The following is a 15,365-nucleotide window of genomic DNA, read 5'->3' as shown; positions in this document are numbered from 1 at the left end:
AGCTTTGGCCAGTTTCCCACCTAAGAGGTCAGGGCTGACCTGACGCAGTCAGGTCAGGGCTGACCTGACGCAGTCAGGTCACGGCTGACCTGACGCAGGAAAATGGGAACAGAGAGGAGAGGCAGGGGCCAGCAGGCTGGACCAGTGCTTTATCTACATGGGGGCGGCTGCTGGCACAGAGGGGAAGCCTCCCCGCCCAGGGGCTGTGCCTCACAGCACCGCTTCCAGCCTGCCCTTCTCCAGTCAGCCCCGACTAGAGGGTCCTGGGGTCCGGGATTTACATACCTAGAGACATGTTTAGAAAGTCCATCTTTCCTCTTTTGTTGGTGTCTGTAAGCACCTTTACAGGAGATAGTTTGGAAACCGAAGCCATCTCCTCAGCGAGGCGGCACCGCACTGTGATCTACTGTGGCGTCCCATCATGGCTTCCTAAGGCAGGCGAAACTCGTCAGCCAATCACAGTCCTTTGCTTCGCTGTTGCTAAGGCCCAGGGGGTAGAGCTCGGGATCTACCCTCCCAGGTGTCCAATCAGGAACCTGGCTCTCCAGGAAAAAAAAAAAAAAAAAAAAATGACCCGCCCATTTCTTTCCCGCGCTTTCTAAAAATAGTCTCTTCTGTGCATCCACCGCTCAGTCAGACCCTTTTTTTTTTTTTTTTTCTGTGACGGCTTGATCCTTGCTTTTCATAGCTCTTAGAAGAACCCCATTTCTCCTCTTTGAGGTTGGCATTCCTCGTGAATAAAACCTTATGTTTTTGATGTGATGGACTGGTTCCCTGTTTCTCTCAAATTTGAAGAGCTACCACAAATCTAGCAGTTCAGACTCATCCACAGGCATACAGTGCCACATACTTTTTCATGACTTCCCTAAAGGTGCATCCATGACATTCTTTAAGAAAAATGTAATTGTTGCTCTTATTGCCTATTACTGCTCAGTATACACTACTTTTAAATGTTAGAGGAATCCTGTGTCACTGGTTCTTCAGGGGAAATAAAAATCAAATTAATAATTTTCGAGAGCTGAAAACTTGTTCAAGTTGTTACAGAAACCACAACATAAATGTCAGAAGAGGGGCTTCCCTGGTGGCGCAGTGGTTGCGAGTCCGCCTGCCGATGCAGGGGACGCCAGTTCGTGCCCCGGTCCAGGAAGATCCCACATGCCGCGGAGCGGCTGGGCCCGTGAGCCACGGCCACTGAGCCTGCGCATCCGGAGCCTGTGGAGAGGCCACAGCAGTGAGAGGCCCGGGTACCGCAAAAAAAAAAAAAAAAAAAAAAAAAAAAATGTCAGAAGAGATTTTAAAATGTAAATTATTTAATTATTTGTTGTATTTAAGTCATTGCTTAGCACCAGGGTCCTAAAGATTAATAGGTCAATCTTTTTCTCAAGGCATATACAGTTGCCTGAAAACAATAAATACATGCAAAATATTAATTTAAGGGGCTTCCCTGGCAGCGCAGTGGTTGGGAATCTGCCTGCCAATGCAGGGGACACGGTTTCGAGCCGTGGTCTGGGAAGATCCCACATGCCGTGGAGCAACTAAGCCTGTGAGCCACAACTACTGAGCCTGGGCGTCTGGAGCCTGTGCTCCACAATGGGAGAGGCCACGACAGTGAGAGGCCCGTGCACCGCGATGAAGAGTGGCCCCCGCTCGCTGAAACTGGAGAAAGCCCTCACACAGAAACAAAGACCCAACACAGCCAAAAATAAATAAATAAATAATTAAATTTTTTTAAAAAAATATTAATTTAGGTGCTATAATTCAGTCCATACAACAAATACTGAGCTCCTTACTGTGTTAGGCTCTGGGGATACTGGTAGCTACAAAATATATGTATGAGACAAAGGAGAAAATCCACCTTGTGTATCAGTAAAAAATCATTTAAGACTTGAAAAATTAGGGAATAATTTTAGGCGTGGGAAGGGTATTTCCTGGCAGAGGAAGCATCACTACCAGCACACTTTGGAAAGTGCAAGCCATTCCGTGTGGTGGAGTACTGAAAGATGAATCTGAAGAGATCAGCAGAGATTAGATTATGGAGGACTTTTATATTATGTGAAAGATTTGGAACAATTTTTTCCTATCAGATTTATTGAGTTATAGAGCAATAAGGGAAGAGGATCAAAGACAGAACCCCAAGGAAATTACAAAAGAAATTGAACAGAAAATTTCAGAGTTATGGGAAAAACCAGGAAAGTGGTGTGCAGGAAATAAAGGGAGAATTCCAAGAGGAACTTAGCGGTCCACTGGGTCAAATGTTGCTGGAAGGTCAAATTAGCTAAGAACTGAATTCATTAAATTTAGCAATTAAGAGGGTTTTTTTTTAACCTTCAGCAGAGTTCTAACAGACTATAAGTTGAGGATTGATCAATTAATTGATTAATTTTTACTTAACAAATACATATAGCATTTACTATCTGCCAGGCACTGTTCTAAGAGCTTTATTAGTCACTCACTTAATCTTCATGATAACCCTGTAACCGAGCAGGACCCCATGAGGACCTTCCCAGGACAGGCCTTCCCCCATATCCTCTGCCTTAGCTCCTCTCTGAAGTACCTAGATAATAGTATTTGATGCACATTTCCTGAGTTGTTTTGCAGATGTAAACGCCCCCCACCACCCCCCCCAACAAATGGAAGATGCTAACTACTTGATGACCATGAGCACATAGCCCCAGGCCTCCTGGAGCCTAAGGACTGATAATGTTAATCCCTGTGACACCACCTTGCTGCCTCACCATCAGCCAATCAGAGAATTGTGCACAAGCTGATGACATACCTGGCAACCCCACCCTCACTCACCTGGCTTTTTTTTTTTTTTTTTTTGTGGTACGTGGGCCTCTCACTGTTGTGGCCTCTCCCATTGTGGAGCACAGGCTCCGGACGTGCAGGCTCAGCGGCCATGGCTCACGGGCCCAGCCGCTCCGCGACATGTGGGATCTTCCTGGACCGGGGCACGAACCCGTGTCCCCCGCATCGGCAGGCGGACTCTCAACCACTGCGCCACCAGGGAAGCCCCTCACCTGGCTTTTAAAAGTGCTTTGCTGAAACCCCTTCGGGGAGCTCGGGGCTTTTTAGGGCATGAGCCACTGCTTCTCCTTGGAGGGCCTTGCAATAAAACTTTCTCTGCTCTAAATTCCGAAGTTTTGGTTTGTTTGGCCTCACTGTGCGTTGGGCACACGAACTTGCATTAACAACCCTGGAGAGCCAGCCAGGAGCCCTTGCCCATGGCAGGTCGATCCCAGCCTGGGGCAGCCCATTCCCTGAGACCCCAGCAGCTCCCGGAGCCCATTTCACTCTGGGGATCTCAGAGGGATGGTCCCCGACAGGTGCCGGCTACCCATGGCATGAGGCTGTTTGGAGCCAAGAAACAAATGGAGCTGCAGTCCACATTCAGTGTTGTTGGATAAGTCACTCCAGTTTGTGCAGGCTGGGAATTCTCTCCCCTCCATATGGGCTGTTTCCCTTGTGGGAAGTGAGCTACTTTGCTGGAGGGTAAGTAGCTCTTGTGTGTACCACCAGGAACAATTTCCCCCCTCAATTTGGGCCTTCCCTCTATGGGACAAGCCAACTTGTTTTGCATTTGACTGGGGTACCCTGTTGGAGAGGGGAATTGTCAGAGTCTACCCGATTTGGGAACTGGTTCATTTCGAGAGCTGGGCCAATTTGTTAGGAGGCCTCCATTTGGGAGTGGAAGTGGAATTCTAGACTACGCCTCCTCTGATTTTCTGTCTGTGTGACCGTAGCTTAGTTGCTGTTTGTGTGTTTGTGTGTATCATTTTGGGGTGAGCCACTCATGGTCCATTATTTTTTGGGAGCCAGGCTGCTCTGGAGCCTCAGTCTGGGAATGGAGGTGGAATATCTGGGCTATGCCTCATCTGATTCGTTGTTTGTGAGACCATATGTTTGTTGTTTGTATGTGTGTTAATACTTGCATTGGCCAGTTGAGATGCCTTTGGTGAATAATGGGACTCGTGTGTGATGACACCAGGGTATCCTTCCCTATTGTGTTTGTTTCGCCTGCAGCAGAGCATTGGTTGGGATTTTCTTCCTTTTGGGGCCTAGGGAACTGTGACCCTAAAAGACTGATTTAAATTGCTGTTTGCTTGATATTTGATAACACCGGCTATGAATAATTAAGTATGGATGATCCGATCTCTGTTCCATCTTACAGTCCACTGGGGTACTTTTGCAAAACTAAGAGATCTTTAGCTATGCTCCCTAAATGAAAGAAAATGCCTCAATACTCCCTGAGATCTGGAGGGCCAAGGTCCTAATGCCTCGGCTATTATATCAAAGTGGGTCTTTTGCAATTGCTTTTATCTTACAGGTGTATGTGTGTATATGTGAATGAGTGTCTCAGTACCTGAGTCCAAATCCTTTTTTCTCTTCCTGGTTTTGCTGAAAGAGGGGCATATAAATGTGAGTGGGTGATATGTATTATTTATTGTATTTATTTATTACTGTTATTTATTTGTTTAAACTGAAGTGGATATTTGGGAACTGGAAAAAAGAAAGTTCCCTGAAAATAGCACAAGATGGCTGGGTTTTGTATAAGTATTTAGAAGAGGAATTTGCATTTCTCTTCCTGTGCCTTTGAGACGTAAATGATCTACCTGGGCTCTCTGGAGCTTATCTAATCAATCTGTGTTGCTTGGAACTGAAGAAAAAAGGGATTCAGGAATAACATTTTTTAAAAAAAACCCTCAAAACTTCTGGGAATGCTCCCTCAGCCAAACTGTAATTCATAAGTTTCATAAGGGATCATCAAGAACAAATAGTAAAGCCTTAGTCATCTGAGCAAGCAATTTTAATGTATTCCAACTGTTCTTTGTAAACTACTAAGTTTATATTGTAATACCTGATTCATAACTGAGTTTTTTTTAAGTGCAGCTATGAGATCTCTAGTATTGATCTCGGGTGGCCTCAGCCTGCAGCAGCTTGAAGCAAGGTTTCGGTTCCCAGACAGAGATTGAAGTCGGGTTGCAGCGGTGAGAGCACCAAATCCTAGACATTAGATCACAGGTCAGTGACAAGGCCCTGGTTCTTCCACTTTGCAGAAAAAGAATTCCCACAAAGACGGAAAGTAGGGAAACAAGTAAGGTGTTTATTAGGAGGAAAAAGAGTACAGTACGTGTGGATAGGCACATGGGCAGGCTCAGAGAGAGAGTTGTGCCCTCATGGTAGTTTGAATCACTTTTATGGGGCATTTCTTCTGGGTTTCCTTTGAGGAGTCATCTTGCTTTGACTGGTTTTGAGTCTGTATTTGGTATATCTCAGGGTCTTCCACTGTGTGTGTGTGCATCTTTTAGCCAAGATGGATTCTAGCGAAGAGGCCTATGGGTAGTTGATGTCACTTACTATGGGGTGGTGCCCCCTCCCTTTTTGACCTCCAAGGAGCCTTTCTGCACATATAGTCGGGGAAGTCTCCTTGACTTTGAGAATGAGGACTATGTGGTCCTTTATCTCTTATCTGGGCAGGGCCCAGCCTCCTCCATCATCCTGCTTTTACCGAGTTTCTGCTATTATGGAGTTTCTGTTCACAGGGGAGAAACTGTTCAGCCTGGGGCTCATCTATATTCTGCCTCACTATTGTTTGTTTAAATGTCTGTGTACACATTATACATATGAGATATCTCTAGTTCTGGAAAGGATTACCAAAATTGAATTTATAAAGAGCTCTATTTAATTGACTTTAAGTGCTTGCAAATTAAATATTAAAGAAGCTAGACAAAATGAGCTTCAAGTTCACGTGAATGGGGAAATACTCTATTAAGTTAATACCTGGTATTAAGGTTAGTTTTTTGTTGATCTGATCAATATAGCCCTGTCTTTAGAATCATCAACATTAAGTATAATACTTTCACTGCACCTAGGTTTAATAGAAGTTAAACGAAATCTTGTTATATCTGTTTCAAATTTGTCAGCAAGAAAAACAACTTGGTTTGATGAAATTTTTATGAGTGAACTAAATGCAAATGGGATAAGAGCTTTTAGGTAAACTCTATAGGAATAATTACTTTCTGAAAATTATCTAAAATAGTCTCTCCAGATTTTGGTAACTATTACTTGACTCTTGGTTTTCACTAGAAATTAAGGTTTTTAAGAGTTGGGGATTCTAATTTAAATATGTAATTAAAGCTACTAAAAATTATAAAACATTTCACTATACAGCAGGAAAGTGGGATATATATTTTGAGTAAAAAAGGAGTTTTATTCATGGTCAGGCTGAGATTAGCTTAAACTTAATTGGGTAGATGGATTTGTTATTAAAAGTAGACTGGTACAGGACTAGACTTGGTTCCTCTCTGCTAAGAGAACAAGTTTACTTAGAATGCTGCTTTTGATGACAGATTGTGTGAACTTCCTTGCCTTTCAGTGACCTGTATTTGTTTTTAAATATTCACAGTGACCTATGATTCTATCTGACCAAATGTTTTTTAAAAAAACTTTTTGATATTTTTGATGAACTTCCTATCAAATTCTAATTAAAATTCTTTTGATTTCAGCTAGCTTTGGGATGCTCCAGAGGACCCCTGAGGCACTTCAGAAAAAATATATATACATATTAAACTGACTAGAATTGGTAGGTATGCTAAATTACATGGAAAGCATTGTCAAATGAGTGATAAGCCTCCTCAGATTATACAGTATGAATAAATGTTATTAATATAGACATTCTAGAAATTATATAAAGTTTCTGAAATTTGTATATATCCTGATATAATGTTATAATTTTAGTTGTTATCTTAAAATGTTGCATGTCACAACAACTTGGATAAGCTTCTTTGCTAAGAAGAATTGTAATCAGATCTTTAACCTTGCCTTTTTAAGACCTTTATCATTCATAGGCAGCTAAGCTGATGCTTTGCAGAACTGCCACATCTTCATGAAGGGTCATAGAAAGGACGTTTTGACAAAAATAGGTTTCTGATAACTTTTAAATTATTTGATAAACTAGGTAAGATATTTTAAAAGTCTAATGGAAACCTGATTTCATAAAACTGTTAGTAAAAAAGATTAATTATATAGGACTGAGTAAACTGATGAATATGGTTGTAATTTTTGGATTTTGCCTGAAATATTACTGGCTTTTAATCTGTGTTTATCCAGATGTAAGGAAATCTTTCCCCCTAAGTATAGTTATGACACAGTCAGAAAGTTAAAATTAATAGATAGGTCCAACTACAAATTAGATAACAACATCGCTAAGGGGTTTAATATTCCCTGCCCAAGGTTGATCAATTCCATTCCACAATCCCTTGTGGAAACCTTCATCACCCCCATACAGCAGGGAGTAGCCAAGAGTGGTCATCACCCCTTTCCCCACAAGATTGTGGAATGGACATTGATGGGAATAGTATAGTAGGGAAGAACAAATCTGACTCCATATTAGACCTGTTTCCTTTACTTTAACCTTTGTATTCTATTGTTTTTGCTATAAGTTCATCACTAAAGGGATGTTGCTTATAGCTTAAAGTATACATAAGGCCCATCTCAGGGAACCCTGCCCACCTGCTTGAAAGTTAAACTAAAATACCTTTCTTCAGCTCACAGGGAACATCCTGACCCAGCCCACCTGTGAATGGCTGCAGGAAAGAAGAAATTAACACATCCCCTCCCAAGTCTGGCTGAAGCCAGGAGATATTTGCAACAACTTATAACCTATATTGTCTCTTTTGTTGTTTCTTGCGTTAACAGATGTGTGACTGAGCCTCTGATAAAAAGATAATATATAGTTCCATATGAGATCAATTATTGTAATCATGTAATGCTAGATATGGGAAGAAGCAGCAAGAGGGAATATTTTCCTGGATCATAAGAGACTAATAAGATAGATGATCCAGAGATTTTTGCACTTTAATAAGGCTTAGTCCAGTGATAGCACATTGAGTGGCCTATCAATGAAATCTTCACCAGACCTGGGAATGAGCATTACTAGCACCATGGGATGAAATGGTCATGAAATGCCCCCAAAACCATGGTCAAATTTATGACCATGAAGGGGCCCTGCTGGCTGAAAATTGGCACTCGCCATCTACCTCTCCACTGCAGCTGCTGACCTTCAACACCCCCTGAAAGGAGTTCAGGGTGGAGATCAGGAATGAGGCACTCTGTGCTCTGGGAAAAACTGGCAGAACAAGGCTTCAGATAGTTAGATATTTTCGAAAGATTTTATGAGCCCAAATTCTTGCACCTTCTCATATCTAGAAAAGCATTAAAATCACTAATAGTGAAATCTGCTTTGGCCATTGAGGAGAGAAATGCATTTGGAAGTAAAAATGGAGTAGCTGTGTGAGAATCAGATGCCACCAGCCATTCTCAAAACAGTGTCTGCTGGAATGTGGGTACCTCTGTCAAGTTTATGATTAACCTCCTTATCTGAACCTTTATTCCTTTTCTTGTTCAAAACTTGTTCTCCTCAAGATTGAGGAGTACCAAAGAAAAGGGGGGAATTGTAACCCAGCAGGACCCCATGGGCGCCTTCCCAGGACAGTCCTTCCCCCATATCCTCTGCTTTAGCTCCTCTCTGAAGTACCTAGATAATAGTATTTGATGCACATTTCCTGAGTTGTTTTGCAGATGTAAACGCCCCCCCCCCGCCCCCCCCAACAAATGGAAGATGTTAACTACTTGATGACCATGAGCACATAGCCCCAGGCCTTCTAGAGCCTAAGGACTGATAATGTTAACCCCTGTGACACCACCATGTTGCCTCACCATCAGCCAATCAGAGAATTGTGCACAAGCTGATCACATACCTGGCAACCCCACCCTCACTCACCTGGCTTTTAAAAGTGCTTTGCTGAAACCCCTTCAGGGAGCTCGGCGCTTTTTAGGGCATGAGCCACCGCTTCTCCTTGCAGAACCTTGCAATAAACCTTTCTCTGCTCTAAATTCTGACGTTTCAGTTTGTTTGGCCTCGCTGTGTATCAGGCACAGGAACTTGCATCAACAATCCCATAAAGTAAGAACTAGTATTATTTTTTTTTACAGGTAAGGAAATGAAGCCACAGAGGCATTAAAAAATTTGCCCAAGGACACATAGCTAGTAAATACTGGAGCTACACTCAAACTCATGATTTTAACAGCTACTTCCACAAGGTGAAATCTAGTGTTTCTTGTTAATGGAAAAGATTTAGTTCAACATGTTTTAGGTTATGGGAAAGGAGGTAGGGAAAAGAGAGGCATTAAAAATAAAGGAAAAAGAATAGGAAATAATCAATGGACACATTTCCTATGCTAGATGAGACAGAAAGAATGGAATTAAGAGTGCAATTGGAAAAATGAGTCTTGAATAAGAGAAGAAATAAATGTATAAATAAATAATGTAATAAATAAATGTATAATAAAGGTAAAATCTTAACGAATGAAAAACTTTCTGTGTATTACACAAGCTTTCTTAGACCTCACCTTCAGCCTGTGGGTATTAATAAGACTTACATTAATAGCAATAACTCAAATTTCAATGGTTTCTCTTTCTGTATATTCTTGAAATATATCCATCTCCCTGAATGTTTCCCTTAATATTTCCTGGAGGGGGGTGGGTCTTTCATAATGTAACCACAAACAATCCAGTTAGGTGCCATACATAATCTGCTATTTCTTTCTTTTTCTCTTCCTCTGGACTCCTTTTCTTGATGTCTTTCAGTCTCCATCATCTCCTGCTACAAATGAGGAATTTGGAAACCTTAAGAAGTCAAAAACCACATGCTAAAGTGTAGAACTTCTGTCTCTTCTTCTGGGTCACATCTATTAGAGGGATACCAAAGTGATACTTCTAGAACCCCAATGTATTAAAGACTTTTACTGGAACTTTTTTTTCCAGGTTTTTTTTGTTGTTGTTGGCAGTGCTGGTGGTGTTTTGTTTTGGTTTTGTTTTTAAATTTGCCCTCCCCACTCTCTCTATGTTTCAGAATTGAGCCTAGTAGAAATTGGGCCAGGTGACAAAGTGAGAGAGACCTCTCATAAAGTTACTTTGCATAAAAATTGCTTCTGTCCTCTGACAAATAAGAATGTCATTTAAAAAGCAGAAACTAACACACCATTGTAAAGCAATTATACTCCAAGAAAGATGTTAAAAAATAAATTAATTAATTAATTTTAAAAAAATAAGAATGTCATTTAATAAGTCTGGCCTTGCGTAACTTTTTCTCTGCTTTCAGTCAAATAGGCTTAGGTTCAAACTAGGTCCCCTGCTACATAAGGATAAATGTACAGTTCTGAATGTTGTTTCTCCAAATCAATTGTAGGACAATTGGGTATTTTTAGTCAAGGATCTTTTGGTTGGAAATAATAGAAGCCTATTTCAGCTAGGTTAAACAAAAAGGAAGATTTATTAGAAGAATCCAGTGGAGGTCAGCAGTATGAAGTATAGTTTATCCTCCAAAAAGATTGGAACTGGTTAATTTATTTGATATACCAGCAGTATTTGATGCATTTGATTGCTTTTTACTCCTTGAAACGCTTTCTTCACTTGACTACTAGGACACCACACTTTCCTGGGTTTCCTCCTACCTTACTGACTGCTCCATTTCAGTTTTCTTTTCTGGTCCCTCCTCATCTCCCTGACCTGTAAACCACTGGTGTTCAAACTTTAGCATATATCAGAGTCACTTGGAAGACTTATTAAAATACAGCTTGCTGGGCTTCACCCCCAGAGTTTCTGATTCAGTAGGTCAGGAATAGGGTAGGAAAATGTGCATTTCTAACAAGTTCCCATGTGTTGCTGATGTTGCTGGTCTAGGGACCATACTCTGAGAACAACTGCTTTGAATGGTGGAGCCAGAGCCCAGTCCTTAAGACAATTTCTCTATTTACATACACTGCCTCAGTGATTTCATCCAGTTTCATAGTTTTCAAAAGTAGCTATACAACTAATGTCTTCCAAATTTGAATCTCTAGCTCAGACCTCTCCACTGAAAGTTTGCAAAACTGACTATCTACTTGACATTTCTACTCATATATACAATGGTCATCAGAAATTTAATTTTTCAAGACGAAATTTTTTTTAAAAAAATTTTTTATTGAAGTATAGTTGATTTATAATGTTGTATTTATTACTGCTGTACAGCAAAGTGACTCAGTTATACATATATATACATTCTTTTTCTTTTTCTTTTTAATATTTCATTTTTTTTATGGATGTCACTTTTATTTATTTATTTTTGGCTGTGTTGGGTCTTCATTGCTGCTCACAGGCTTTCTCTAGTTGCGGCGAGTGGGGGCTACTCTTTGTTGCAGTGCGCGGGCTTCTCATTTCGGTGGCTTCTCGTGTTGCAGAGCACGGGCTCTAGGCACATGGGCTTCAGGAGTTGTGGCACGTGGGCTCAGGAGTTGTGGCACACAGGCTTAGTTGCTCCGCAGCATGTGGGAACTTCCTGGACTAGGGCTTGAACCCATGTCCCCTGAATTGGCAGGTGGATTCTTAACCACTCACCACCAGGGAAGCCCTACATTCTTGTTCATATTCTTTTCCATTATGGTTTATTTCAGGATATTGAATATAGTTCCCTGTGCTATGGAGTAGGACCTTGTTGTTTACGCATTCTATATATAATAGTTTTCATCTGCTAATCCCAAACTCCCAGTCCATCCCTCTCCCACCCCCTCCTCCAAGACCAAATTCTTATCTTACTGAAACCAAGCAGAACCCTGTGGAGCCCTCCTAGGCATAAAAGCTTTTCTCTGTCCCTGTTTATTGCAGGAAAAAAGCTTCTGCCTCCTAGACCTTCTTGAATATTAAAGGGCAGATTCAAACAGTTGCTAATCAGAGAAGTAAAGGAATGCAGGAACAAAGGAGGAACAATAAAGAAACAATAGTGCAGCAGTTAAAGGAGGGTCCTGGTTCCTCCTCAAGGGGATATCCATAACAATATCTTTGCCTTCTTCTGCAGGAACTAAGGCCCCCACCCAGGTGGAGGATGGTAACTTCAGGCTGAGCACAAGATTCCTGGAACACTGCCTTGTTACTTCTTCATCAACCAATCAGAAGAAAGTCACACATCCTGCAGCCCTCACCCTAAATTTTGCCTATAAAAACTTTTCCCTGAAAACCACCTGGGAGTTCGTGGTTTTTGAGCATAAGCCAGCCATTCTCCTTGCTTGACCCTGGAATAAGCCTTTCTCTGCTCCAAACTCTGATGTTTTGGTTTGTTTGGCCGGAACACAAACTTACGTTTGGTAGCATTACCTTACAAAACCTGCTCCTCCCATGTTCTGCCCCATTTCAATAAATGGCATCTCCATTCTTCTTTTTGCTCAGCACAAAAGTTTTGAAGTCATTTTTGATTATTTTCCTTCTATCACACCCTATATCCAGTCCATCTGCAAATCCTGTGAGCTCTACCTTCAAAATATATCCAGAATTTCACCACCACTTCTCACCACCTCTACTACTACCATCTTGATTCAAGCCATCATCATTTCTTGCCTGGATTATTGAAATAGCTTCCTAACTTATCTTCTTACTCTGACCTGGTTTATTGTGTCTAATCTCCACACAGAAGCTAAAATGAGGCTTTTAAAACATAAGTCACCTGTCCAGCAAATGAAGCTCCTTCCTATTTTGAGGGAAATCCTACCTTTAGATTCTTATTGGGAGGCAGATCCTGTCTCCCATTACAGCCGAAGAAAATTCTCAAGAAACTAGAGCAAAAAAATATGCCGTAGACTTGGCCTACATGGAATCTGGCATTAGTACAACAAAGAGAGTGTAGAATTCATTATGGCCACAATAACCAGTTTCTAGGGGCAGCAATGGCAGTGGTGCAAATTTCAGTATCAGTGTATGGCAATGGTGGCCCCATCAGATTAATTTTGAGGTGTGATTTTAGTTGCAATTCTGATTTTCTAGCCTCTCGTGTTGACTGAAAAAAAAAACCCACAACCTAAATGTTGAGAATTATGTTTTATTCAGGGGAGGCAGCCTCTCATATAGTTCTGAGGGACTATTCAAAAGAGGTAAGGGAGGAGCCAGGATATATAGGAGTTTTTGCTGAAAAACACACATGTAGTTGGACATCAAAAGATTACTGCTGGGGATTCCCTGGCATTCCAGTGGTTAGGATTCTGTGCTTTCACTGCTGAGGGTGCGGGTTCAAACCTTGGTCGGGGAACTAAGACCCCGCAAGCTGTGCGGCACAGCCAAAAAAAAAAAAAAGACAATATCTGAGGTTTAAGCATTTTGGACATACATCTATACTTAAAAAAAATGATTACTGCTAATCACAAAAAACAGACATTTCAAGTTAATGATTTTCTATATATGGGAAGATGCAAAGAGTCTGGGGTCATTGAAATTATTCTTTTGATATACATCTCAACTATCTAGGGCTAGTATCCTGTTTTCCTCCATCCTGAATTCCCCTCAGTGTGTGCCACTGGGGGTCGGCTGCTGATGGCTTTATGGCTGAAACATCCTTTGTTTACTGAAATGGCAGGCAAAATTCTTTGTCCACCGTTGATTCCTGCCCTTTTTCTTGAGCCTGGTTCTTTAGAGTCCCTGGCTAGTCCTTGAACTACCCAACTGATGTTCAATAAATTCCTTCCATGCTTAAGGCAACTAGAGTTTGTCACATTCAATTAAGAACCCTGTTCCTACTGACATCAATAGAAATATTCAGTATAAATGTTGTCAAACCCAGGTTCATGTGCCCAATGCACAGTGAGGCCAAACAAACAAAAAGGTTGGAGTTTGGAGCAGAGAAAGGTTTATTGCAAGGGCCAAGCAATGAGTACAGGCAGCTCATGCTCTAAAGATGCAAACTCCCAGGGAAGAGTTTTTAAAGGCAAATCTGGGAGGAGGGCTGCAGAGTGTGTGACTTTCTTCTGATTGGTTGGTGGTGAGGTAACAGGGTGGTGTTCCAGAAATCTCAGTCATCAGCTTTCAGGTTCCAACCAGTCTGGGGTCCACATGCTTGTGCTCAGCCTGAAGTTACCATTTTCCACCTGGGCAGGGACCTTAGTTCCTGTAGAAGAACTCAGAGATATTTACCAGATTGTTAAGTATAGCCCTTGAGGAGGAACCAGGACTTGCTCTTTTGCTGTACTACTGTTTCTTGACTGCTTTTCTTCACTCTGTCACTTCCCTAGTTAGTAACTGAATCTGCCCTTTGGAACTCAGGGAAGGTCTAAGAGGCTGAAGTTTTTTCCCTGCAAACAAGAAAGGTGGGGGAATTCCCTGGCCCAGGTTCAATCCCTGGTTGGGGAACTAAAATCCCACAAGCCACACAGTGCAGCCAAAAAAAAAAAAAACAGAAAGAAAGGGGGGATACAGAAAGGATTTTGTACCTGGGAGGGCTCCGTAAGGTCCTGCTTGGTTTCAATCTCCCCTTTTCTTTGATACTCCTCAATCTTGAGAGGAACAGGTGCGGGACAAGAAAGGGAATAGAGCTTTGGATAGAGAGGTTAATCATAGACTTGACAGGAGAACTCAGTTTCATAAGGGAAATAAACATCCATTAAGGGAAAGTTTTCCTTTAGTATTGGCCACCATATGTGAACTGATGAACTAGATTGAAACCAGGAAAATCAACTAGATTTGTGAGGAGATTTAAATCATGTCATGTGAAGAAATTGTGGATGTTTAGCCTATAGAGCAGAAATCTCAGAGGAGCATAATTGTTTTGAAATAATCCTATGGAAGAGGGAGGAATTTATTATTCTGTCTAGTACTAGAGGGCAGCACTAACCCAAGTGGATGAAATTTACAGGAAAACCGATTTCTGCACTGTACAGAGATATTCTAATAATTAAACCACAATAATGGGACAAAACTACAACAACAGGATAAGTTGCCTTGAATTGAGGTATTGACACTGGAAATATTGAAGCAGAAGCTAGATTATTGACTACTTCAGTGGGTTAGAGTCAGTGACCTCTGAGGTTCATTCTAAATCTGAGGTTAGAGTATAAGGAAAACAAACAGTGGTGACTCCTCTGCCCAATGATTTCAGTCATACAATCTAGAGACCAATATCAATCTCTTGGGTTTTTAAAGTAGTAAGTAGGCATGATAAAAAAGGAACAAATAGGTAATCACTCCCATCTAGAGAGGTGATAGTAGCATAGAAGATTTTATGTACCTGGAGATTAAGCACTATATTTCAGTAAGAAATTAGGTATTAATTTACATACACTTAGCTATCCTTTCTTAGTCAGATTTTCCTGGCAGAGTATGATAACAAATTACCTTGATTTAAAGGTTAAATTCTTTAGGGAAAGAACTCTTGTTATACTGTTCTTAGCACGTACTTTTAGGAATACAGTCATTCTAATTCTAGGTTATACCTTTTTTTTTTTTTTTGCGGTTTTTTTTTTTTTTGCGGTACGCGGGCCTCTCACTGTTGTGGCCTCTCCCGTTGCGG

The 15,365-nt window shown here is 41.3% G+C and overlaps 1 protein-coding gene across 1 annotated transcript in view; it reads right to left on the bottom strand.

Moving 5' to 3' along the window:
- LUZP4 (leucine zipper protein 4) overlaps positions 1 to 15,365 on the bottom strand; it is a 55,172-nt gene that overhangs the window by 16,135 nt on the left and 23,672 nt on the right.

The sequence above is a fragment of the Physeter macrocephalus genome, chromosome 21 (genome assembly GCF_002837175.3).
Source record: "Physeter macrocephalus isolate SW-GA chromosome 21, ASM283717v5, whole genome shotgun sequence".
NCBI classification, from domain to species: Eukaryota; Metazoa; Chordata; class Mammalia; order Artiodactyla; family Physeteridae; genus Physeter; species Physeter macrocephalus.
This window is presented reverse-complemented; position numbering and strand designations above follow the sequence as displayed.